The sequence below is a fragment of the Dipodomys merriami genome, unplaced genomic scaffold (assembly GCF_024711535.1).
Source record: "Dipodomys merriami isolate MVZ:Mamm:240054 unplaced genomic scaffold, mDipMer1.0.p SCAF_57, whole genome shotgun sequence".
In the NCBI taxonomy this organism is placed as follows: Eukaryota; Metazoa; Chordata; class Mammalia; order Rodentia; family Heteromyidae; genus Dipodomys; species Dipodomys merriami.
In genome coordinates, this window is record NW_027206146.1 from 6,884,027 (window position 1) to 6,911,595 (window position 27,569).

At 43.1% G+C, this 27,569-nt stretch overlaps 1 pseudogene; it reads left to right on the forward strand.

The window, feature by feature from the left end:
* Nucleotides 1-23,547: 23,547 nt before the first annotated feature.
* Nucleotides 23,548-26,528, forward strand: LOC138812486 (eukaryotic translation initiation factor 3 subunit J-like; annotated as a pseudogene).
* Nucleotides 26,529-27,569: the final 1,041 nt, after the last annotated feature.

The window sequence follows — 27,569 nt, forward strand, 5'->3', positions numbered from 1 at the left end:
GAAGAACGAATTCTGATCATGATATCCCAACTTTGGATGATCAATCAGTGAGCCAAGAAAGAGACCATATGGAGCTCAGTGCCAAGCCATGAATGCTGGGGGCTCAGTGCTTCCCAGTGGAGGGCACAGTGCTCTCTGAACTCTGCCCTGTGGTGCTCAGGTTATTTCCTCCCAGTGGTGTGAGAAGTAACTTTGAATGAGCTCTTAGCATCTCCATTTGACTTTCTTGACACTGCTGGGACTGGGAGTACAGACAGACCTGCATCAGGAGACATGCTGTGCACGTGGGACAGGGCACCTGACTGCTCTGGTCCATCACAATGACAAGAAATAAACAGGGTCAGAGTGACAGCAGCAGGGGACGAGCTGAGCAAACACCATGGGGAACCCCCCCCCCGACCTCCTCTAGCTGATAGGGGCACCCATGATCAAGCCAGGCTTCCAAAGACACTCTGTGTGTCTGCAGTCCAGACAGCCAGAAGAAGGATTCTGCAACTCTCAACCTTGGTTCAGAGCCAGGGGTGGGATGAAGGCCCAACACTGCCCATCCCAGGATGAGCTGTGGTTTGCAGATTCACTTCTCTCCCTATTCTTTTTTGGTGCCAGTCCTAGGGCTTGAAGACAAGCCCTTGGTGCTCAGATTTTTTTTGGCTGTTTTGCGTAAGATTAGTTCTCTACCACTTGAGCCACAGCTCCAATTGTGGGTTTTTTTAAACTTACTTAGTTTTTGTAAAGATAAGCATCACCTGAACTTTTCCTGCTCTCACTAAATTTGATCCCCAATCCTCACATCTCAGATTCCTGAGTTGGTAGGCTTGCAGGAGTGCATCACTGGCCTGTCTTCATTTCTCTCACTTGTGTTTGTGGTTGCATACACATCTTTCTTCTTTCTCTCAATGCTACCCTTTTTGTTCAGTTATTTGCTTGCTTTTTATTCTTTTGGGTGTGCAAACTTATGCCGCTGTGGCACAACACTGCTCAGTTCCCTCCTAATGAGTCCTGTACAACTGCCAACTCACCTGTGGTAAGTTCCATTTTCTAGGCATATTAGGAGTACTTTCAAATGTATTTACAAGGGGAATCACAAAATCATGCAGTGTGTGTGTGTGTGTGTGTGTGTGTGTGTGTGTGTGTGTGTGTGTGTGTGTGTGTGTACATGTGTGATTATGTGCCAGTCCTGGGGCTAGGACACTGTTACTAAATACTTTTGGTCAAGGCTAACACTGTACCATGTGAGCTCTAGCTCTGCTTCCAGCTTTTGGTGATTCTGTGGAGACACAAATCTCACAAACTTTCCCTTCTTGAGCTGGCTTTGAACTGGGATCCTCAGATATCAGCTACCTGAGTAGCATGTGAGCCACAAAATCTTCTTTCCACAAGGGCTTGCATTTGCTCTATTGCTATCTCTAAAATTCCCATCTTAAATTAGCTTGCCAGCTACTACTTTAATGGTGAACATTTCCCCATCTTATTGGACACTGAGTGGTGGGTGTGTGAATCGTGGGCTTGTTCACAAGGAGCTGACTTGTTCTGTGTTTTCTCCCATAAGGGCTGTCTGCTCTCCTTGTCCTCATCCCAGCACCCAGTCTGTAATGTTGGGGCTCCTTTCTGACATTGTTCTCTTGATCTTTGTGTCTGAATCATCTCTTTGATTTCTGTGGCAGAAATTTCATAGTGCATCTTCATAGTAGCAAGTTTTCACAGCAGATTTTTATCTTTTAAGTGTGTGGAGAGAGCGTTTTTCTAGGGCTGTTTTCATTCCATTTGTAAAGCACAATAATTGTGTTGGGAAATGTTGTTCTTCTAAAACAACTCTATGCCCTTGTCATTTCTCTGGGCAGTGAATTGGCTTCATCAGTGTCTGAGAGAGAATAAATGGAATTTTATTCTGACTGGGTTAAAGCTGGCATTTAAGAAAGACTGGGTGTGCAGTTTCTCACGGCACATTGGTCAAGAGTATGAACTTCCTTGATCAGGTTTTTTTATATCTTTTCCATCTTTCCTTTTTTCCCCGTTATTTCTGCGAATTGCTAAAGCCTTTGTGTAAAATAATGCATTGCAACTGTTGATTCTAGTAACGTCAGTGATAAACTGCCCAGTGGGTCATGGAATGAGAATCAGAGCAGAAAGCCTTATGGAAAATACGCAACCCAAGTCAGTTCTTTGTGAGTGAGCTGCATTTAATACTCTCACTTCACACTGATCTTCTGTCCAATAAGAAGGGAAAATATAAAATAACAAGCTTCACTGTAAAGTTCTACCAGTGGGGCTGGGAAGGTGACTCAGTGGTAGAGTATTTGCCTTGCATGCCTGAGGCCCTGGGTTCTATTCTTCAGCACCACATAATCAAAAGAAAAAAGCTGGAATTGGCGCTCTGGCTCAAGTGGTAGAGCCCTAGCCTTGAGCTCAAGAGCTGAGGGATAGCGCCCAGGCCCAGAGGTCAGGCCCCACAACCGGACGCCCCTCCCCCCCGAAAAAGAAACAAAGTTCTAGATATCATGTTAATTAAATTGAAAAGTTTAGAGATAGCATTAGAGCAAAGGCAAGCACTTGTTCAAAGATGATTTAGGTGTCTGTGGTTTACGCCTGTAATCCTAACTACTCAGGAAACTGAGATCTGAGGATAACAGTTCAAAGCCAGCCTAGGCAAGATAGTCCATGAGACACTGATCTCCAATTATGCACCATAAAGCCAAACATGGAGCTGTGGCTCATGTCATAGAGTACTGGTCTTGAGTAAAAATTTTCAGGGACCATGCTCAGACCCACAATCAAGCCCCATGACTAACACACATAGAAAAAGACAATCTGGAAAGATCCTGATTACACATATTACCAATATGAGAATATGATGGACATTTGTGAACCATAGCCAATATCACAATTCCTAAGAATTCTAATTCATAAAAGTTAAACTGTCTCTGGAAGGCACAATGGATGCTGAGGAGAGCAACACACAGAGTTGTCATGCTCAACAATTTGGCTGTTGCTTCTGGCCAGGGAATGGTGAGAATACTTCCATGTAGCAGCAAAGAGGGCCAGAGTGAAACTGTTGTGCAGGAGATTGTTCAGGAGAATGGGTTGAAAATGCTCCTACAGACTTAATCAGGAAAAATGGGATACTAATTTAATTCAGTGCAAGTTTATTGAGGAACAAAAGATTCTATGTGATGTGAGAGAAAACACAAGAACAGTAATGAGTGAGAATGATACAGGAGAAAACTCTCAAACGTACAGAAAATAAGCCAGGCGTTTGTGGCTCACCCCTGTAATCTCAGCTACTCAGGAGGCTGAGATCTGAGGGTCATGGTTCAAAGCCAACCTAGGCAAAAATGTCTGGGAGACTCTAATCTCCAAGAAACCACTACAAAACCAGAAGTGGTGCTGTAGCTTAATTAGTAGCGCTTGCCTTGAGCTGAAGAGCTCAGGGACAGCACTCAGACCCTGAGTTCAAACTCCACGACTGACAGAAAAAAAATGTACAGAATATATTGGTTAGATATTTATCTTCTAGTATCTCTACACACCATGAAAAAGGTCATATTGTACTGGGTACCAATGGCTCACAACCATAATACTAGCTATTTAGGAGGCTGAGATCTTAGGATTGAAGTTGAAAGCCAACCCGGGCAGGAAAATTCTTGAGACTTTCATCTCCAATGAACCACAGATAACCAGAAGTGGCTCTGTGGCTCAAGTGGTAGAGTGTTTACCTTGAGCTGATGAATGGATACAGCACCCAGGCCCAGAGTTCATCCCATGACCAACCAAAAAAAACAAAAGTCATGTTGTAGCTATCCCCACAGGTATTTTACATGGATGTGCTATTTGTGTAACAGGTGTACAAAAAATGAAGATTTTACAAAAAGTGAAGCCAATCAGATGAACGGGCTCCCCGAGCTCCTTGTACCATCCACTGCCAACCATGATGGAGCCCCAGGGACCACAGAAAGAGACAGCCAGTGATCTTCCTTCCTAACACCCCAGCCCAGTGTGGTGCCCTTGAATTCCCTCCTGATTCTAACAGGTGTCTCCAGAGGTCCTTCCAGGCCCTGCATCCCAGATTCAAAGGTCACAGCACATTCATGTCTGAAATACCGAGGTCAGAACACTTCTAACCCTCCAGAACTGGCAAATGGAACATTTTTCCCAGACTCCACTTATAACAATTGTATGGGCCAGCCCCTGGTGGCTCACACCTGTAATCCCACCTGCTCAGGAGGCAAAGATCTGAGGATCCAGGTTCAAAGTCAGACCAGAAAGGGAAGTCCTTGAGACTCTGATCTCCAGTGATCCACCAACAAGCCAGAAATGGAGCTGTGGTTCAACTGGGATAGCACCAGTTTTGAGTAAAAAAGCTCAGGGACAGTACCTGGACCCTGAGTTCCAATTTCATAAGCAGTATGACCCCCCCCAAAAGAAACTATTTTTAAATCATTGTTTAACACTCTATCTTTTGGCATTCATTCTAAACCTGGCTTACCTGATCAAGAAGTGGAGCACCGTGAAGATTCCCACCTGTGGGACTCACAGTGTTGTCTAGAGCTTTCTCACCTTCCTGGCTGGACAGCACTCTTGCTTTGATGCTCAGCAACACACACATACACACTCACACACACACACACACACAATCACATGCTGAAACACATTAATTCATTCTTGTACATATTCTCACAATTAAACTCGCACACTCTCAGGCACTCACACAGACACACAGACACACACACACGCACACACACACAATGACAGCCACCGCAGGCAACACCGTGTTCAGGCTCCTCCTTGTGTCTAAGGTGTGTCTGGGCGTCCTGGGGAACTGTATCCTCTTCCTGTTCTATGGGTACAGCTCCATGTGCAAGCCCCGGCTCCGGAAGCCCATCACCATGGTTTTCATGCACCTGACCCTGGTCAATGCCTTGACCATCATGTTCCATTCCATGCCTTACATCATCTCCTCATATGGAGTCCTGTGTTTCTGGGATGATGCCACGTGTAAGGCGGTTCTGTTCCTGTTCAGGGTCACTCGGGGACTGTCCACCTGCACTACCACCTTCCTGAGCGCCTTTCAGGCCCTCACCATCAGCCGCACCCCTGCCCAGTTGGCTTGGCTGAAAAGCCGATCCTCCACCTTCATCCTGACCTCGCTGCTCTCCTTCTGGATCTTGAATCCCATCATATATTTCAACGTCATCACAGATGTGGAATCCAATTGCAATTCCACAGTCATGAGCCTGGGATTTTCTCATCCCTACTGTCAAACGAAGTTTGGAAGGGAAAACTCAACGCCCATTATCAGCTCCATTGTGCTGCGAGATGCTCTATTCTTGGTCCTCATGGTGGCCCCCAGCCTCTACATGGTGACGCTCCTCTACCGACACCGCCACAGAGCCCTGCACCTCCAGAGTCCCAAACTTGCCTCCCAGCCGGCGCCCGAGAACACAGCCACCCACACCATTCTGCTGCTGGTCAGCTGCTTTGTGTTCTTCTATTGCTCCAACAACATCGTGATTGTGTATTCCTTGTACACACTGGAGAAATTGAACAAATCCAAGGGTGTGCTACTGATTTTGTCCTTCAGCTACCCCACCCTCTGCCCATTCTTGCTCATGAAGAATAACAGAATGGTTTCACGATGGATCACTCACTCATGTTATACCAAGAATGATACATTGTGAGAGGAAGTGAAGTCCAGTCCATGATGGCAATCCCACTCTGCTCACATCATCCTTGCTGTTTATAGCATGATAGAAACATCACAGAGGCCAGGAGCAGTGTCTCAGGCCTGTCATTCTACTATTCAGGATGCTAACATCGGAGGATAGAGGTTCAAAGCTAGCCCAGGCAGGAACATCCATGAGACTAGAATATCTACTTCACCACCAAAGGACCTAGAGTGGAGCTGAGGGGATCTAGCACTAGACAAGTTACTCAAATTCTGACATGCTGCAATTTTAAAACACTGACCTAGACTCCCTACCCCAACATCCGGACCACAGGACCCAGTAAACCTGGGAACTGTTCGAGAGCTCCACCAGCCCGTGGATCACACTCCGCTGGCCAGGCTACATTAGAAATGATAAAAATAATGGCATTCGCAGGGAAATGGATGGAGCTAGAAGGAATCATGTTGAGCGAGGTAAGCCAAGAGTGAAGAGACAAATGGTACATGGTCTCCATGATAAGTGGATGCTAAATCCAAAATGTTAGGTGATACGACAAAACTAAGAGGACTTAAGAAACAAAGAACTCCCACTCATCTGGTCGAACCACTACTAAATATCCCCATGCTGCTGATCACATATATGGTGTATAACATGTGAGCACCCTTATATGTTACAGACTGTGATAGACAATTTGCTCCAGGAAAGTTAGAATGAACTTGTGACTTTAAATGAGCATCATTATTCCACCATACTGTGAAATTCCGGAATTTATGTAATCACTTAATCACAATCAAAAAAAGAACCTCAGGGAAGGTAGGGAGGGAGGGGATGATAGGGGGAAAACAATGGAGGGGGTAACAATGTTTAAGAGGACGTGTACTCATTATCTCACTCATGTAACTGTAACCCTCTGTAAAATATCTTTACAATAAAAAATAAATAAATAAATTAAAACACTGAGGTTTTGAAGTCTTAGTGAATGTGCCTCTCTCTCCCTCTTCCTTTCCTTCTCCCTCTCCCTCTCCCTCTCCGATCTCTCTCTCTCTGCTCTCTCTCTCCTCTCTCTCTCTCTGTCTCTGTCTGTCTCTCTCTGTCTCTCTGTCTCTCTGTCTCTCTGTCTCTGTCTCTGTCTCTCTCTCTCTCTCTCTCTCTCTCTCTGTCTGTCTGTCTCTCTCTGTGTTTCCATCGAAGTTTTTTGGGGGTTTTGTTGCTTAAAATATACTTGTTGGGACGAAGAATGTATTTTCTGGTCTGGGAAGGTGGCTCAGTGGTAGAGTGCTTGCCGTGCATGCATGAGGCCCTGAGTTCAATTCCTCAGCACCACATAAGCAGAAAAAGCCCAAAGTGGTGCTATGGCTCAGGTGGTAAAGTGCTCGCCTTGAGCTGAAGAGCTGAGGGACAATGCCCAGGTCCAGAATTCAAGCCCCATGACCGACAAAAAAAAAAGTATTTTCTGTACATTATTAAAATTAACAAATTGATTCTATTTTTATGAAGACAATGGCTAGACATCTCATTTCTATTTCTTACATTCTATTTCTACTAACAGTGCTGTTTGTTAAAAGAAATTTTATTAAATCATCCAATGAATACTTGTATGCCAATGAAGATTCAGGAGTCAGTAGACAGCCAATGAGGGAGCAGGATACAGCCAATTAGAAAGTGGGATGCAGCCAATGAGAAAGGGTACAGCCTAGGACAAAGCAACATAGAGGCCATGAGACCAGTATTTAGATCCTACAGCCTCCATGATTCTACACTGTGACAAGCAGCATGGTACTGGGACACAATGGAGAACATCAGTGTTCAGGATTCAGGCAACAAATTGGATAGCACTGGGGAGAGTGTATGGCTCTGGGTATATAGCTGTAACCATGGGACATTCTGGAAAGTGTCCTAAGAGACAGAGCCTACTTCTCTACTTTAGAGGCTGTTGCACTTTTGTTAGTTCCTTTTCCTTTTTTTTGCTCAGAGACCAGGACTCCAACTTGGTATGTGACACAATTGCTCATTGGCTGATGCACTGCGAGCGTAGAATCCCACCACTGGACATTGAGCCTAATTGGAAGTGTATTTCCATTGCTATTTCCTGTTTATAAGGCTCTATACTGGCTGGGAAAGTGGCTTAGTAGTACAGTGCTTGCCTAGCATGCATGAAGCCCTGGGTTTGATTCCTCAGTACCACATACACAGAAAAAGCCAGAAGAGGCACTGTGGCTCACGTGGTAGAGCACTATCCTTGAGCAAAAGAAGCTCAGGGACAGTACCCAGGCCCTGAGTTCAAGCCCCAGCTTAAGCTTGGTCTTTATAAATCCTGTGCAGATCACAGTGTGGTGGTGGGATGTCCCATTCTGGAGGTCTGTTTGGGGTTCTAAAGGTTTCTTGTATCTGAGTGGACCTATCATTTGGATGTTCAGGAATTTCTCTGCTATGATTCTGAACTGAATCTGATATATTTTTAATTGGACTTCCTTTCCTTTGGTTGGAATTATGTTTTGTCTTTTTTTTTTTTTGGTGGTCATGGGGCCTGAACTCTGGGCTGGACACTGTCCCTCAGCTCTTCAGCTCAAGGTTAGCGCTCTATCACTTGGCCACAGCACCACTTCCAGCTTTTTTCTTTTTGCTTATGTGTTGCTGAGGAATCAAACTCAGGGCCTCATGCACGCTACACAAGTATCCTATCACTGAGTCACCTTCCCAGGCCTTCTGGTTGGAATTAATACAGCTTTTTTTGTGGATTCCATGAATTCCTCTATTAATCTTTGGTTAGCCTCATCATGCTCAAGTATAGCCTCATGCAGGCTTTCAGTCTTTTCATTCAGCATGTTTACAAGTACTGTTTGTAGAGCTTGAGAACTGTCCTCTAGGTTTTTCATTGAATGCTCTGTTGCCTATTTATTTTGAGTAGAGGTTGAGGTTCCTTGACTTGCCATTTTTCTTGTGTTTCTATGGCTAGTTCTGCCCATTTATAAATGAGAGCAAATCCAGTACCATACCAGGAAACATTTTTTTTTAATTTTATTTTATTTGAGAACATACTGTACAGAGGGGCTACAATTACATGGGCAGGATAATGCATACATTTCTTACCAAGCATTGCAGCCTCCTCCTTTGTTTACCCTTCACCTCCCTTCCCAGCCTCCCCCCTCCCCCCACCCAATTATACCCCCCTCCCCCCCCACACCGACATTGTAAAGTTGGTTTTGACATGACATTTTGTACTTCTCATTGTTGCAACAGGTCCACCTGAATCCTTAAACGACTTGTTTGTCCCCATCTCCTCAACATGTTATACTGACATCAAATATAGTGAAAGCGGGGGTTACACTGTGGGGGAGGGACATACAAAGCAACAAAGAAATAATCTTATAAATGCGTTAGAAACACATGCATGAAAGAAATGAAAACATTAAAATACATATTTAAGGGTTCATTTTCCTAACATCACATTATCTGACCTTTTCTGCTTGACTCATACCTATACTAGATATTGCAAATAAGGGAAACCATGGGACCTATGCTTCTTTGGGCCTGGCTTACTTCACTTAATATAATTTTTTCCAAACCTTTCCATTTCCTAACAAATGGGGAAATGTCATTCTTTCTGATGGAGGCATAGAATTCCATTGTGTATATATACCACATTTTCTTGATCCATTCATCTACTGAGGGGCATCTGGGTTGGTTCCATATCTTACCTATGGTAAATAATGCTGCAATGACCACACTAAAGCTACCAGCACAACTATGTTTATTGCAGGAAACATTTTTAAGACAACAACCAACCCAGAACCTGTAGCTGCACAGACTTTAAAAGTTAACAATCATAGGCAGGTATTTAACTCTATCTTTCCTTTTAGGATATGAAAGCATTTCCAGTCCCTCCACACAACACACTTTTAAGACAAAAACCTACCCCAATCCCAAAACTAAACAAAAGTAACTATAAAGTACTATTGTTCATGCCTTTCTGTTCAGCACCTTGCCCATATGCCCTGGTTAATGGTTAATAGGTGATAAACATCAAAACCAATTGTATTTCTTAAAAATAGAGGTAAAGCTGAAAACAAGTGCCTATCGTCATAACTTGTCATCCAAAAAACAAGATCAGGCGACCAGCTGGTGACCACCCAAGAACGAAGCCTTGCAGCAAGATTGTGTAACCTTTTGCCCTTTTTCATAGAGACTTTTGCTATAAAAGCTTGTAAACCTCTGCAATAAATCACACTCAGCATTCACTCCTCTTGTGTGTGATTTGTCTGTTTGCCATCTCCCCACCTATTCAAGTTACCTCCACTAGGTGTCCTCAGTCGTCCTGACAGAGCCAGTCCACAGCATAACTCTGGAGAACTCAGCATATAGAAGCAAAACATGCTACCAAACATTGTAGGTGACTATCAGTATCAAGGAACTAGGAAAATGATTAATAAATGTACTTGATATAACACAGATTGGTGTGTGTGCCTCTGTGTGTGTGTGTATGTGTTAAATCCTGGAGCTTGATCTCAGGGCCTAAGTGTTATCCCTGAACTTTTTTTGTGTTGTTCAGTACTAATAGGTACATTTCCATCTTTATGCTGGAGATAAGTCTCACAGACTCTTCTGAATGGGCTGGCTTTGAATCCTGATCTTCAAATCTCAACTTTCTTTTTTTGATTTCCCAGGAATATTTATTCATTTTTTTATTGTGAAAATATTGTACAGAGGGGTTACAATTACATGGGCAAGATAGTGAGTACATTTCTTATCAAGCATTGTAGCCTCCTTTGTTTACCCTTCCCATCCCTTCCCATCCTCTCACCTCCCCCACCCAATCCTCCCCCCCCCCACGTTGTAAAGTTCATTTTCGACATGACAACTTGTACTTCTCATTGTTGCAACAGGTCCACCTGTATCCTTATTTAAATGACATGTTTTTCCCCTTCCCCTCCACAAATTATACTAACATCAAATAGAGTTAAAGCAGGGGTTATGCTGTGGGGGAGGGACATACAAAACAACAAAGAAATAATCTTATAATTGTGTTAGAAACAAATGCATGAAAGAAAAAAAACACTTAAAATACATATCTTAGGGTTCATTTTCCTAACAGACGTAAATTTCCTAGCAGAAGTAAAACCAGAAATAAAATTTTCAGAAAAGAAAGAAAAATAATGGAGAAAATAAAAGAAAAAAGAAAGACAACAGAACAAAAGGCAAGAAGAAATTAGAAAGAGATGAGAAGAACCTGAAGGACCTCAAGTGCTAACACCAGAAGAACTATTAGCAAATAAACTGTGTCTACAGAAACTAGAGGAAGAGTCAGACCTTGTTCTAGCAAAAGAAACGTTTGGTGGTGTGAATGATACAGTTTGTGGGATAGATGCTATGAACCCATCTTCAAGAGATGATTTCACAGAATTTGGGAAGTTACTAAAAGGTAAAATTACACAGGATGAAAAGTCATTCTATTATGGCAGGTTTTTGAAAGCCTTAGTTTGAGATGTGTGAATTTCGTTGGAAATTGATGACTTGGAAAAGATGACTAACTCATTGACTATGCTTTGTGGTGAGAGCACAGAAGCAAGCAAAGCAAAGCCAAAAAGAAGAAGAAAGGCATGGTTCCTGCAGAGGGATTAAAGGCCACTTTGGAAAGTGATCTGGCAGATGTACCACAATGTGGGGAACGCCTTCTCGACCAGCGAGGAAAAACGACCACCACACCAGGAGTCTTCTCAGATCACACTTTATTGGAGAGCCTTTTAGTTGTAGGAGAGCTTGGGCGCGAGAGAGCGAGCACAGAAAAAATGGCCGCTTATATAGGGAATAGGGACACGTGTCGTCCTATCATTGGTCGTCTGCCTTTCACCGTCACCAAGTGCCACGGGATTGGCTGGGGACTCTACGTGGCTCGCGCATGCGCAAAGCCCAGGACCCACCGTCCCGCCAAGCACTGCCTAATATGGAGTTGTTTACCTCAACGCTGGAAGGGAGTGGGCGGTGGGCGGAGTCTAATTGCGTTCGCCCCCGCTCCCCACACCACAACTTCTTTTCCTTTCGCTTCTCCCAAAGGGAAAATCAGAAATATATATCTTTGGTGCTTGTTATTCAACCCATTGACACTTAGGTGCTAATGTGCCAATGAGGGAATTTGGATCTTGCTGCCCAGTTTGACTTCCAGCTTGTGTTATAGTTTATTGGAGATAAGAGTCTCACAGTCTTCACTACCATGTTTGGCTTCCAACCATGATCCCCATATCAAACCCTCCTGAATAACTAGGATCACAGGTGTGAGCCACCCACACCCAACTCCATATCAGATGTCTTTTTTATATCTTATAGATTCTGTGAATGATAGAAATTAGTATTGCATTCTTCCCAGTTTTTATAATTTTAATTGTCTATAGATACAGATATAGATATAAGCACTGTATCACTAAGCCACATTCCCAGGGTTTTTATTTTATATTTTCAGGGACTGTATTTTAAAATAATTATTACAACAATGCTCAACAACAAATTTACTCATTACATGACTCATGTAACCGTAACCCCTGTGTACAACATCTTTACAATAAAATAAAATTTAAAAATTATTATATAGGTCATGTGCAAAAGCTTAGGCACACAAACTTGGTCTTCCCTTCCAGCCCCAGAACCAACACAATGACAAAGAAAAGTCAAACAAAAACTCTCAAACCCTTAATGAAGAGGCTTTTCCAAAATTTCATAACAGAGAGGGGACTCTTGAGAACTTAGGTGATGAAAACAGAATTTCCCTAATATCAAAACATGGTAAGAACACTGTCAGTGTCAAGTAAAATAGAAAACAGTAAGGAAATGTAAAGATCACACATGATAATCAAATGGATTTCACTCCAAAGATCCAAATTGGCTACAGACACACAAACAGTAAATATTAAGGTCTAAACTATAATCAAGGATCAATACTTACTATCAGGAGAGCCAACTATGTATAGCAACCATGAACAGGAAGTATAACAGGGGGAATAGATTTCAAACTAGGTTGAGTGTCCAGAGGCGGGATAGGGGACTTGTGGAGCATCAGATGATGAGAGAAAGCATCAGATACTGAGTTCCAGTCCTGGTCTCTGACCAAAAAATAGAATAGAATAAAATACCCAATGTCCAGTGGGCTCCAGACTGAACAGCACCCCTTTTCCTCATGACACTTCTTCAGAAAGTCCAGTGGTGATGGATGACGGGACCTGCAGGGACTTACTCTCTCCACGACCCTATCTTGGAAGGTTTCCTTTGTTGTCTAAATCAGGAGACTGATCTCCGTTGTGCCTTTGCCACATTGCTTGTCACAGAGTACAGTCATGGAGATGACAGGATGGAAGAATTTGTGTCATCTTGTATAGACATCTCTGCGATAACTGCATCCTGATTGTCATTGGTTGCCTCCTGCTTTATTATAGGCTACAATTTTCTTTGTCATTGACTGCAAGATCCACTTTTTTTGCCTGACCTGGGGCTTGAACTCAGGTGCTGGGCACTGTTCCTGGGCTGCTTCTGCTCAAGGCTAGCATTCTACCATTGAGCCATAGCACTATTTCTGGTTTTCCTGTGATTAGTAGAAGTTAGGGTCTCACTAACTTTTCTTCCCAGAGTGCCTGAGAACCGGGGTGGCTTCTGACTAGCTAGGATTATGGGCATGAGCCACCTTTGTCTGGCTCTGGCTGTGTCCTTTGGCCACATGCTGTTTCCTCGGTGGCTAGATGCTGCTCTGTCATTGGAGAACCAGCATTCTTAGAGTGATTTAATAAAATTCCATATAACAAACAGCACTGTTATTAGGAAGGGAAAGCAAGGTAGAAATAGACTGTCTAGCTGCTGTCTTTATTAAAAAACTGAAATTATTTTTAATTTTAATAGTGTACAAGAAATGTATTTCTTTTATCCCACCAATAATCTTTTTTTTGTTGGGGGGGCCAGTTCTGGGTCTTGAACTCAGGGCCTGGACAGTGTTCTCAGCTCTTCAGCTCGCAGCAAGCATTCTGCCACTTGAGCCACAGCACCACTTATGAATTTCTTAGTGGTTTAGTGGAGATGAGTCTCACGGAGTTTCCTGCCTGGGCTGGCTTTGAACTTCCATCCTTAGATCTCAGCCTCCAGAGCATGAAGTGTTACGGCGTGAGCCACCGATGCCTGGCTTGTTCCTGAGCTTCTTTGGCTCAAGGCTAGCACTCTACCACTTGAGCCACTACACCACTTCTGGCTTTTTATGTGTATGTGATTCTGAGGAATTGAGCTCAGGGCTTCATGCATACTAGGCAAGCACTCTACCACTAAGCCACATGTCCAGCCCCCCACCCAATAGTTTAAGCAACTAAGCAATATGAACATTTTTTTTGAGTTGGGCACTGGTGGCTCACGACTGTAACCCTAGCTACTCAGTAGGCTGAGATCTAAGGATCAAGGTCAAAGCCAGCCTAGGCAGGAAAGGCTGTGAGACTCTAATCTCCAATTAACCACCAGAAAACCAGAAGTAGTGCTGTGGATCTAGTAGTAGAGCGCTTGCCATGAGCTGAAGAGCTGAGGGAGAGCACCCAGGGTCAGAGTTCAAGCCCCATGAAATGACAAAAATGAAAAAAAACTTTAAAAATTATTGTCAAGGACTGGGAAGTTGGCTAAGTGGTAGCGTGCTTGCCTTGCATGCATGAGGTCCAGAGTTTGATTCCTCAGCACCACATAAGCAGAAAAGGTAGGAAGTGGCACTGTGGCTCAAGTAGTAGAGCACTAGCCTTGAGCTGAAGAGCTAAGGGACAGCACCCAGGCCCAGAGTTCAGGCCCCACGAGCAACAAAAAAAAAAAAAAAGAAATGTATATATATTTTCAAGGTAATGTACAGAGGGGTTACAATTACTTTAGTAAGGTAATAAATACATTGTTTGACAAACTTGTTACACTTTCCCTCATTTTTCTCCTACTTTCTACTCTCCTCCCTCCTACATCCTAACCACCCAAAATTTGTACAGATCATTTCCAACATATTGTCTTCTGTATATTGATGTCCCATTGGCTCAGCCCTTGTCCTTTATCTCACCATTCTGTTGTTCCCCTTCCCTTCCCTAATTCAAATAAATGTATATGCAATATTTTGGTGCTCCATTTCTTTATCAGGTAAGCCAGGCTTAGAATGAATGCTAAAAGATAGAGTGGTAAACAATGATTTTAAAATAGTTTCTTTTTCGGGAGGTGGGTCATACCGCTTATGAAATTGGAACTCAGGGCAGGGGTACTGTCCCTGAGCTTTTTTACTCAAAGCTGGTGCTATACCACTTGAACCACAGCTCCATTTCTGGCTTGTTGGTGGATCACTGGAGATCAGAGTCCCAAGGACTTCCCTTTCCGGTCTGACTTTGAACCTGGATTCTCAGATCTTTGCCTCCTGAACAGTTGGGATTACAGGCATGAGCCACCAGGGTCTGGCCCATAATATTGTTTTAAGTGGAGTCTGGGAAAAATGTTCCATTTGCCAGTTCTGGAGGGTTGGAAGTGTTCTGACCTCGGTATTTCAGACATGAATGTGCTGTGACCTTTGAATCTGGGATGTTGGGACTGGAAGGACCTGGGGAGACACATGTTAGAATCAGGAGGGAATTCAAGGGCACCACACTGGGCTGGGGTGTTAGGAAGGAAGATCACTGGCTGTCTCTTCCTGTGGTACCTGGGGCTCCATCATGGTTGGCAGTGGATGGTACAAGGAGCTCGGGGAGCCCGTGCATCTGATTGGCTTCACTTTTTGTAGAATCTTCATTTTTTGAACACCTGTTGCACAAATAGCACATCCATGTAAAATCCCTGTGGGGATGGCTACAACATGACTTTTGTTTTTTCTGGTTGGTCATGGGATGAACTCTGGGCCTGGGCGCCATCTCCACTCATCAGCTCAAGGCAAACACTCTACCACTTGAGCCACAGAGCCACTTCTGGTTTTCTGTGATTCATTGCAGATGAAAGTCTCACGGACTTTCCTGCCCGGGTAGGCTTTGAACCTCAATCCTAAAATCTCAACCTCCTGAATAGCTAGGATTACAGGCATGAGCCACCGGTACTCAGCATAGTATGACTTTTTTCATGGTGTATAGAGATACTAGAAGGTAAATATTTAACCAATATTGTCTGTACATTTTTTCTGTCAGTTGTGGGGCTTGAGCTCAGGGTCTGGGTGCTGTCCCTGAGCTCTTCAGCTCAAGGCCAGCACTCTACCGCTTGAGTCACAGCACCACTTCTGGTTTTGTAGTGGTTTCTTGGAGATGAGAGTCTCACAGACTTTTCTGATTAGGTTGGCTTTGAACTGTGACCCTCAGATCTCAGCCTCCTGAGTAGCTGGGATTACAGGCATGAGCCACCAGCGCCTGGCTTATTTTCTGTACCTTAGAGAGTTTTCCCCCTGTATCATTCTCACTCATTACTGTTCTTGTGTTTTCTCTCACATCACATAGAATCCTTTAATCCTTAATAAATGTGCACTGAATTAAATTAGTATCCCATTTTTCCTGACCAAGTCTGTAAGAACATTTTCAACCCATTCTGAAAACTATCCTGCACAACAAAGTTTCACTCTGGCCCTATTTGCTGCTGCACAGAAGTATTCTCACCGCTTCCTGGCCAGAAGCAACAGCCAAATTGATGAGCATGACAACTCTGTGTGTTGCCCTCCTCAGCATCCATTGTGCCTTCCAGAGACAGTTTAACTTTTATGAATTAGAATTCTGAGAAATTGTAATATTGGCTATGGTTCACAAATGTTCATCATATTCTCATATTAGTAATATGTGTTATCTTTCCTATATAATCAGGATCTTTCCAGATTTTCTTTGTCTTCGTGTGTTGATCGTGGGCCTTGATTCTGGCTGGGTCTGATCATGGTCCCTGAAAATTTTTCCTTAAGATCAGTACTCTATGACTTGAGCCACAGCTTTGTGTCTGGCTTTTTGGTGCATAATTGGAGATCAGTGTGTCATGGAATATCTTGCCTAGGCTGGCTTTGAACTGTTATCCTCAGATCTCAGTTTCCTGAGTAGCTAGGATTACATGCATAAATCACACACCCAAATCATCTTTTAACAAGTGCTTGTCTTTTCTCTTCTTCTATCTTTAAACTTTTCAATTTAATTAGCATGAACTTTAGAACTTTCTTTCTTTCCTTTTCTTTTTTGGTCCCATCGTGTGGCCTGAACTCTGGGCCTTGGTGCTGTCCCTCAGCTCTTCAGCTCAAGGGGAGCGTTCTACCATTTGACCCACAGTGCCACTCCTGGCTTTTTTCATTTTGCTTATGTGGTGTTGAGGAAGCGAACCCAGGGCCTCAAGCATGCAAGGCAAACACTCTACTACTTAGCCACCTTCCCAGCCCCACCTGTAGAACTTTCTAGTGAAGCTTGTTATTTTATATTTTCCCTTCTTATTGGACAGAGGAGCATTATGAAGTAAGAGTATTAAATGCAGCTCACTCACAAAGAACTGACTTGGGCTGTATATTTTCCATAAGGCTCTCTGCTCTGATTCTCATTCCATGACCCATTGGGCAATTTTAGGACTCATGTTACTAGGATCAACCATTGCAATGCATTATTTTACACAAAGACTTTAGTAATTAGCAGAAATAACGGGGGAAAAAAGGAAAGACGGTAATGATATAAATAAACTTGATCAAGGCAGTTCATACTCTTGAGCAATGTGCCGAGAGAAACCGCACACCCAGTCTTTCTTAAGTGCAATCTTTCACCCAGTCAGAGTAAAATTCCATTTATTCTCTCTCAGACACTGATGAAGTCAATCCACTGCCCTGAGAAGCCATAAGAGTGCGGAGTTGTTTCAGCTGAACAACATTTCCCAACACAATTATTGTGCTTTACAAATGGAATGAAAACTGCCCCAGAAAAACGCTATCTCCACACACTTGAAAGAAAAAAATCTGCTGTGAAAACTTGCTACTATGAAGTTGCTTTGTGAAATTTCTGCCACAGAAATCAAAGAGATGATTCAGATACAAAGATCAAGAGAACAATGTCAGAAAGGAGCCCCAACATTACAGACTGAGTGCTGGGATGAGGACAAGGAGAACAGACAGCCCTTATGGGAGAAAACAGAGAACAAGTCAGCTCCTTGTGAACAAGCCCCTGTTTCACACACCCACCACTCACTGTCCAATAAAATGGGGAAAAGTTCACCATTAAAGTAGTAGCTGGCAAGCTAATTTAACATTGGAATTTTAGAGATAGCAATAGAGAAAATGGCAAGCCCTTGTGGAAAAAAGATTTTGTGGCTCACCTGCTACTCAGGTGCTGATATCTGAGGATCCCAGTTCTAAGCCAGCTCAAGCAAGGAAAGTTTGTGAGATTTGCGTCTCCACAGAATCACCAAATCTGGAAGCAGAGCTAGAGCTAACATGCTACAGTGTTAGCCTTAAGCAAAAGTATTTAGTGACAGTGTCCTAGCCCTAGGAAGGGCACAATATCAAACACACACACACACACACACACACACACACACACACACACACACACACACACTGCATGATTTTGTGATTCCCCTTGTAAATACATTTGAAAGTACTCCTAATATGCCTAGAAGATGGAACTTACCACGGGTGAGTTGGCAGTTGTGCAGGACTCATCTGGAGGAAAACGAGCATTGTTTTGCCACAGCGGCTGAGGTGTGCACACCCGAAAGAATAAAAATTAAGCAAATAACTGAACAAAAAGGGTAGCATTGAGAGAAACAAGAAAGATGTGTATTCAACCACAAACACAAGTGAGAGAAATGAAGACGTGACAGTGATGCACACCTGCAATCCTAGCTACTCAGGAATCTGAGATGTGAGGATTGGAGATCAAATCTAGTGAGAGCAGGAAAAGTTCAGGTGATGCTTATCTTTACAAAAACACCTAAGTAAGTTTTAAAAAACCCACAATTGGAGCTGTGGCTCAAGTGGTAGAGAACTAATCTTGGTCAAAACAGCTAAAAAAAATCTGAGCACTAAGGGTTTGTCTTCAAGCCCTAGGACTGGCACGAAAAATGAATAGGGAGAGAAGTGAATCTGCAAACCACAGCTCATCCTGGGATGGGCAGTGTTGGGCCTTCATCCCACCCCTGGCTTTGAGCCAAGGTTCAGAGTTGCAGAATCCTTCCTCTGGCTGTCTGGACTGCAGACACACAGAGTGTCTTTGGAAGCCTGGCTTGATCATGCGTGCCCATATCAGCCAGAGGAGGACAGGACGGGGGTGGTGGTGTGAGGGATTTCCCCAGGGTGTTTACTCAGCTCGTCCCTTGCTGCTGTCACTCTGACCCTGTTTATTTCTTGTCATCGTGATGGACCAGAGCAGTCAGGTGCCCTGTCCCACGTGCACAGCATGTCTCCTGATGCACGTCTGTCTGTGCTCCCAGTCCCAGCGGTGTCAAGAAAGTCAAATGGAGACCCTAAGAGCTCATTCAAAGTTACTTTTCACACCACTGGTAGGAAATAACCTGAGCACTGCAGGGGAGAGTCCAGAGAGCACTGTGCCCTCCACTGGGAAGTACTGAGCCCCAGCATTCATGGCTTGGCACTGAGCTCCATGGGGTCTCCCTCTTGGCTCACTGATTGATCACCCAAAGTTGGGATGTCATGATCACAATGTGTCCTTCTTTGTATAAAATTGTGACCAACACAGAAAGATAGAAAATGGGGGCTGGGAAGGTGGCTCAGTGGTAGAGTGCTTGCCTTGTGTGCATGAGGCCCTAGGTTCGATTCCTCAGCACCACAGAAGCAAAAAGAAAAAAAGCCGGAAGTGGCACTGTGGCTCAAATGGTAGAGTACTTGCCTTGAGCTGAAGAGCTCAGGGACAGCGCCCAGGCCCAGAGTTTAGACCCCATTCCCTGAAACTTCCGCCCCCCCCAAAAAAAGGAAGATAGAAAATGAACTAGGACTATGTTAACTTATCACTGGAAGACGCTGTCTTTAAGGGGAAATGAGATTGCGGGTCGCCAGTGGCTCACACCTGTCATCCTAGCTACTCAGGAGGCTGAGATCTGAGGATGGTGGTGCAAAGCCAGCCAGGGCAGGAAAATCTGTGAGACTTTTATCTCCAATAAAACACCAGACAACCGGACGTGGTGCTGTGGCTCAAGTAGTATATTGCTCGCCTTGAGCTGAAGAGCTGAGGGACAGCACCCAGGTTCAGAGTTCAAGCCCCATGACTGACAAAAAGAGAGAGAGAGAGAGAAATGTAATTAACATGCATTTGTATGAAACCCATGTGTGTGTGTGTGTGTGTGTGTGTGTGTGTGTGTGTGTGTGTGTGTGTGTGTGTGTGTTTCCTAAGGCTTCAACTCGGGGCCTGGGTGCTCTCTCTGAGTATTTGTGCTCAAAGCTGGTCCCCTACCACTTGAGCAACAGTTCCAATTCTGGCTTTTTGGTGGCTTACTGGATATAAGCCTGCATAGGCTGCAGGATAGCTGAATATCTAGGATGACTAGTGTGAGCCACTGGCACGGGGCTGATGATTATGATATCAGCTTGGAGAGCAGTTTCAGTGAGATTGTTATCATCACTGCTACTCAGAGTGTTTGTTCTTAGTGCACAGAAAAGCTTCCAATAAGTATATATTTAGCTTGTTTCCTGCTGCTTTGCCATTAGAGTTCATGTAGCACAAAAGTGTCATTCAACTGGAGTTTTTCATGTTTTATGTACAGGATCATAGCATCTGCAAATAGGATTAATTTCTCTTTTGACTCTATTTTGGTCCTTTTGGTTTCTTTGACATTGCTTTGGTTAAAGGTCCAGGCACTAAGTAAATGGCATCAGAGATGGAGAGCCTACATGGCCTCCTTTCTCCCTTATGTAGACGTTTTCAGTTTTCCTCATTTAATACAGGGTGAACTATAGATGTTCACACAGAGCCTTTGTGATGTTGAAGCATGCCCTCCTTTTTCTTCCTAGTTTCTTTGGCGCTTTTATTATGAAGTGATGTTGACTTTTGTGCATGCATTGATATCTTCATTTTATTTCTGTTCTCTTTAATAAATGATCATGAGGGATGCAGTTGGTGTTAGGGTTTGATTTCAGACTCTGTCTCTTTAAGAGCTATATTATTGATTTGTGTATATTTATTTTGTTGTATCTTATTTATTTTTTAACCCTTAAGTGGTTGTGCAGAGGGATTGCTGTTCAAAAAGGTGTAAATGGCCAAGCGCCAGTGGCTCAGGCCTATAATCCCAGCTACTCAGGAGGCTGAGATCTGAGGATCAAGTTCAAAGCCAGCCAGGGAAAGAAAATCGTGAGACTCTTATCTCCAGTTAACCACCAGAAAACCTGAAGTGGTGCTGTGGCTTAAGTGGTATAGTGCTCCCCTTGAGCTGAAAAGCTGAGGGACAGCGCCCAGGCCCAGAGTTCTAGAAGCACAACCGACTGAACAGAAATTGTACATGATGACAATGAGTCTTGAAGCTTCCCTCTAGTTGCATAGTTCATTTTCCACATAGCAGTGAATATCACTGCTGCTTTTGTTCACAATTCATTCTGCATTTTGGGGAGACTATCACTACCTCTTTCTTGTCACACATTACACTTCTGCATAAGTCACTAGTATACTCCTTGCTCATTTTTGGTAGGTTCTAGTATGTCTACAAAATTTATTGAAGCTGGACACTGGTGACTCATGCCTGCAGTCCCAGATATTTTGAAGGATGAAATAGGAGGATCACAATTCAAAGCCAGCCTGGGCAGGAAAGATTGTGAATCTCTCCTCTCTAATTAACCAGCAAAAATCCCAGATAAGAAGCTGTGGCTGCAACGATGGCAAAAACAGTTCAGGAAAAGCATCCATGTCCTGAGTTCAAGCCCCAGAACTAGCACAAAACTAAAGAAAGAATAGCAACAACAACTAAAAACAAATCCTTAATGAAAATGCTCCTCCAACAATTTCATAAAAGAGAGGGAACTCTTGAGAACTCAGCCTATAGAAACAAAACATGCTACCAAAACATGGTAGGTGACTATCAGTATGAAGGAACTCAGAAAATGATTAATGAATGGACTTGAGATAACACACATATGAAAGGCTCACAAATGCATGTGATAACATATTAGAAAGTTCACACATGATGAGCAAGTTGATTTCACTGCAAAGGTACAAATTGGCTCAACACAAACAAACAGGAAATCTAAAAGTTCCTGAAGACAACCAAGGATTGAAAAATACTCACAGGGGAGCCAAGGGAATATACAGATTTATAAACAGGAAAATAATAGGGGAAATAGACTTCAAACCAGGTCCAAGTCCAGTGGTAGGACAGAAGGCTTGAGAAGCATCAGTCAGTGAGCAAAAGGGTCTGTTACTGAGTTAGAGTTATATTCTCTGACCAAAACAGAATAAAACAACCAGTCCCTAGTGGTCTCCAGACTAGACAGGGCCCCTGTTCCTTAGGATATTTCTACAGAATGGGGGTACAACTGGACATTCAGTGGCTTACTCTCTACACAGCACAACCCTGGAAGGTCCAGTTTGTTCTCTCAATCAGGAGCACTGATCTTCCTAATTGTGTCCCAGTGTAAAGCTGCCTGTCACAGAGTAGCCTCCCCCTGAAGTGGGAGGACCCAGGAGTATATGTCATTGCCTAGATTCTGTTCTGTCATTGGCTATAATATCCTGCTTTGCCATTGGTGGAATCCTTTTCCATTGATTATATCCTGCTTTGCCATTGGCTGAATCCTTCTTCATTCACTAAATCTTGCTTTGTCATTGGCTGTATCCATTGATTTTTTTTTTCGCCAGTCCTGGGGAATGTACTCTGGGCCAGCACAGTGTCCCTGAGCATCTTTTGCTCAAGAGTAGCATTCTACCACTTGATCCACAGCGCCACTCCTGGTATTTTTTTGTGATTAATTGGAAATAAGACTTTCATAAACTTTCCTGCCCTGGCTGGCTTTGAATTGCAATCCTCAGATCTCACTTTCCTGAGTAGGATTACAGATTTGAGCCACCAGTGCCTAGCTCTGGCAGTATCCTTTGTCACTGGATACCTCCTGCTTTGTCATAGGTCGCATCCTGCTTCCTTATTGGCTGGATCCTGGTTTGTCATTGGATGACTAGCATTCATAGGGTGATCTACTAAAATTTCTTATAACAAACAGCACTGTTAGTAGAAATAGAATGCAAGGAAGAAATGGATTGTTCAGCAGCTGTCTTTATAAAAACAAGTCATGAATTTTAGCAGTGTACAGAAAATGTATTACATACCAACAATAATATTTTAAACAAACAATATAAAACTTTTGTGCACACACACACACACACACACACACACACACACACAGAGAGAGAGAGAGAGAGAAGGGTACATCAAGTAAGACTTCAAAGCTTCAATGTATTAAAATTCCGGCATATCTCTGGGAATGTGGCTTAGTGGTAAGAGTGCTCGCCTTGCATTCATGAAGCCTTGGGTTTTATTCCTCACTACCACCTAAAGAGAAAAAGCAAGAAGTGGTGCTATGGCTCAAGTGGTAGAGTGGTAGCCTTGAGCAAAAGGGACAGTTCCCAGGCCCAGAATTCAAGCCCCAGGATTGGCAAAAACAAAGACAACAACAACAAAAATATAATCTGGCATATCTTCATTCAAATACATTTCAAGTGCTCCATACCCACACAGTTTTTTCCCATGTACATAAGTAGAATCTTCTCTGCTTTTGAAGAAAGATTTTGGCTGTCCAATCAGCCACTGAATGCTTTCTGACAACTGGTAATTGTCATCAATGAGGGGGAGGTGCTACATTGGAAAGAATTATATTATACTTCATGAAGAAACAAGGGAACACGATTGGGTAGCATGATAAAATACAAATGATCATGTCCAACGTTGGCATTTTATCTACTGTGTAAAAAGAAAAACATTCATGATGTTGTTGGAGCAACAGAAACACAAGAAGCAGCTGACGAGCAGCAGGGTGATGTGGGTGACTTTGGCTAGGCTAGGTAGCGATGGCTAGGTGATGGCTAGGTAGCGATGCTGGGACTGTAAAGGTACATGGCTCTATTGGGGTGTCGGGAGAGGGGTGTCAACATGTGGAGGTGGGTGGTGAGCATGAAGATTACAAACATAAGGTCTCAGAATAAGAAGATGTCATGATCTATTTTCTTCTCTCTGTCAAGTATGACAATATGCATTGGAAAACCCAGAACCAACAACAGTAAAATGACTTTGGGCTTTCAGAGCCTTAATGACCGGGACCTACATGAGCATATTGGCAACCAAGAAGAAGAGAAAAGAAGGGGAAATCCACACTGAAGGTTTAGATTTAAGCCACAAGCTCTGGACACAGCTGAAGCTGATGGTGATGGCCTGAAATGCATTGAGGAGCGAGGTGGTACAGATGGAAAGCGCCTAGGTGACTCTGAAGAGGTACACCACCACCTTATAGCCCACGTTATCCAGAAAGTGCTAGACTCTGAAGGACACCATGATATCTGGCACCATTGTGAATATGGTGTTAGGCAAGTTGATCATAGTCAGATGCATGAAGATGGCATTGCTGGGCTTCTTTAGATGACGTTGGAATAAAAACATGTACAGATAGAGCATGGAGGGCAGGGAATTCCCCATGACACGATGTGGAGCTGAGCTATGAGGAAAAGACTCATATTGATTTACCCGAGAACATCACTGACAGTTTTTGTGATTTTTTTTAATTTTATTTTATTTTATTTTTTTGTGAACATACTCTACAGAGGGGTTACAATTACATGGGCAGGATAATGCGTACATTGCAGCCTCCTCCTTTGAGTTTTTGTGATGTTTTCATATATAGAGCAGCCAGACAGTTGATACAGGAGAGAAATATCAGTACACTGGTTATGGATCCATTCCAAATTGAGCTTCAGGGAGAATATGCAGAAGATGAAATTCTCTTTCAGGCCCAGGGGTGGCACTACTGGAACAGGATCCCAAGACTTCCTCAGGATCTAAGGAGACAGTAATGGCTGCGATTATGGCAACGTGGTGTTCATGATATACTTCCTAGTTCCTCAGCGAGGAGGAACTGTGAGCTTGTGTGACAAATTTGCCTGTGAAAAGGAGTTTTCTTTGTTCTTCAGATTGGTGTGTGTGCCTTTGTGTGTGTGTGTGTGTGTGGTGTGTGTGTGGGGGGGGTGAAATCCTGGGGCTTGATCTCAGAGTCTAAGTGTTATACCTGAACTTTTTTTTGTATTGTTCAGCGCTAATAGATACATGTCCATCTTTATGCTGGTTCTTTGGAGATAAGTCTCACAATTCTTCTGAATGGGCTGGCTTTGAATCCTGATCTTCAAATCTCAACTTTTTTTTTTTTTTGTCAGTCATGGGGCTTGAAGTCTGGGACTGGGCGCTGTCCCTCAGCTCCTCAGCTCAAGGTGAGCGCTCTACCACTTGAGTCACAGCAGCACTTCTGGTTTTTGTGGTGGTTAATTGGAAATAAGAGTCTTACGGACATTCCTACCTCGGCTGGCTTTGAACCATGATCCTCAGATCTCAGCCTCTTGAGTCCCTAGGACTACCGGCGCGAGCCTCTAGTGCCCAGATAGAGCCTCTCATTTTTAAAACACATCATATCCCAAATACAGGGTAAATCAACGGAACAAGTCCTGAGTTCAAACTCCAGCACTAGAAACAAAATTTAGAGCACCCTAGGAATGGTTCAAAGTGCAATAGTACCTATGGTGAAATTCCACAGTGGGGGAAATTACTGGGTAAGGAATCAAAATCTGCTTCAAAGGAGGAGTGTGCCAAACACACCAGAGGTGGAAATGCCTTCCTGCTTTTCTGAAAAGCTCCAGAGAGCCTTGCATTAACTCTGCTTTTATTTGAGACATGCCTTGATAGAAAATGCAATCAGAATAACACAGCCAAAATGATGGAAGACAAATGTATTTCTAGAGGTAAAAGACAAAACCAAAATGGACACTAAGTCAATGTACAAATGAATCTCCCACAATGATAAAACACTAAGGCAACAGAACAGGAGATTAAGATTCAAACTAGGGACGGTCCCAGCGTGCCCTTGTGGGCCAACGAGAGCCAGCCTGGTGATTGACCTCACCACCCCACCTCTTGGCGGCTCCCAGGCTATTTCATCCACAAGCTCGCCACCTGGCCGGTGGGGACCACTGGGAAGGCGAGGATAAGGACCTCAAAGGTAACTGGGATGATGATGATGATGATGATGATGATGATGATGATGATGATGATGATGATGATGATGATGATGATGATGATGATGATGAAGAAGAAGAGGAATCAAAAGAAGCAGCAGAAGTAAAACCAGAAATAAAAATTTCAGGAAAGAAAGAAAAATAGAGGAGAAAATAAAAGAACAAAGAAAGACAATAGAAGAAAAGGCAAGAAGAAATTAAAAGGAGATGAGAAGAATATGAAGAACCTCAAGTGCTAACACCAGAAGAACAATTAGCAGATAAACTGCGGCTACAGAAACTACAGGAAGAGTCAGACCTTGTACTAGCAAAAGAAACGTTTGGTGGTGTGAATGATACAGTTTGTGGGATAGATGCTATGAACCCATCTTCAAGAGATGATCTCACAAATTCGGGAAGTTAGTAAAAGATAAAATTATACAGGATGAAAAGTCATTCTATTATGGCAGGTTTTTGAAAGCCTTAGTTTGAGATGTGTGAATTTCGTTGGAAATTGATGACTTGGAAAAGATGACCAAATCATTGACTGTGCTTTGTGTTGAGAACACAGAAGCAAGAAATGCAAAGCAAAGCCAAAAAGAAGAAGAAAGGTGTGGTTCCTGGAGGGGGGTTAAAGGCCATCTTGGAAGATCATCTGGCAGATGATAGTGGTTTTGATGGAGGATATGTACAAGACAATGAAGATTTCATGTGACAGTTTCCCTCTCCTAGTGTCTTCTTTCTGTTGCCCACAATCCCTTCAACATCTAGCACAACTTCTTTTCCTTTCACTTCTGCCAAATGGGACAATCAGAAGTGCCCTATCTTTGGTGCTGGTTATTCAACCCCTTGACCCTTAGGTGCTAATGTGCCAATAAGGAAACTTGGATCTTACTGCCCAGGGGTTAAAATTGGGAACTTTAGTTGCTACTAAATCATAGTTTAAAAACAAAACAAACCTAATAATGTTGTCATTTTTGCTGTCTAATCCCATAGCAACAGTCACTAAATTGGAAACAAAGGTTGCAACATGATAATAAATTGTGTGATTTTTACCAGCACAGTTCAGTAATACAGCTGTAACCATACCTCCTTGAAGGACTTCATCCTTGTCAAGAAAAGCAGTTTGCAGCCAGGGCATGTGGTGTGCATCTCGTATTCAAATTGCATTGTCTTAGAATTGAGCGTGAGGATATTAAGTTCACTGTGAAGAAGATTATCTCAGAGTGAAGATACTGTGGCTGAAAAGTACTGGTTTGATACTTAAAATTTTAATGACCAAAACCACCTCTGAAGCTGAAGAAGGTATACCTCTCCGTTATCACAGGACAAGTTATGGAATCTCAGTGTACAGACTGTCTAAGTTTTTATTTATCAGACTATTTCTACTGAGGGAGGGAAACTACCTGTTTTTATTTGCTTGACTCAAGTGTCTGAGAAACAAATCTCTTGTCTCCTAGGCTGCAAAATCACTACTGTGAGAACTTAAAAAGAAGGTTCAAACTAGGCATAACATCACCCATTTCCCCTATTCAGTGAGGACAAGAATAAAAGTGAGGAAAATGCCAGAGCACCTCAACAGATCCAGAAAATTGATCATGCGATAGGTTCAGTCGGCATAAGTGATGAATGTTTTTATCATGAAGAAATGGTAAGGTTATCCTTGCCATGATAAAGAAAATCTCTATGATGTCCAGGTAAGAATGTCAGGTAAGTACTGAAAAACTTCCATTGTGGTTGGATGAGTACAATGACT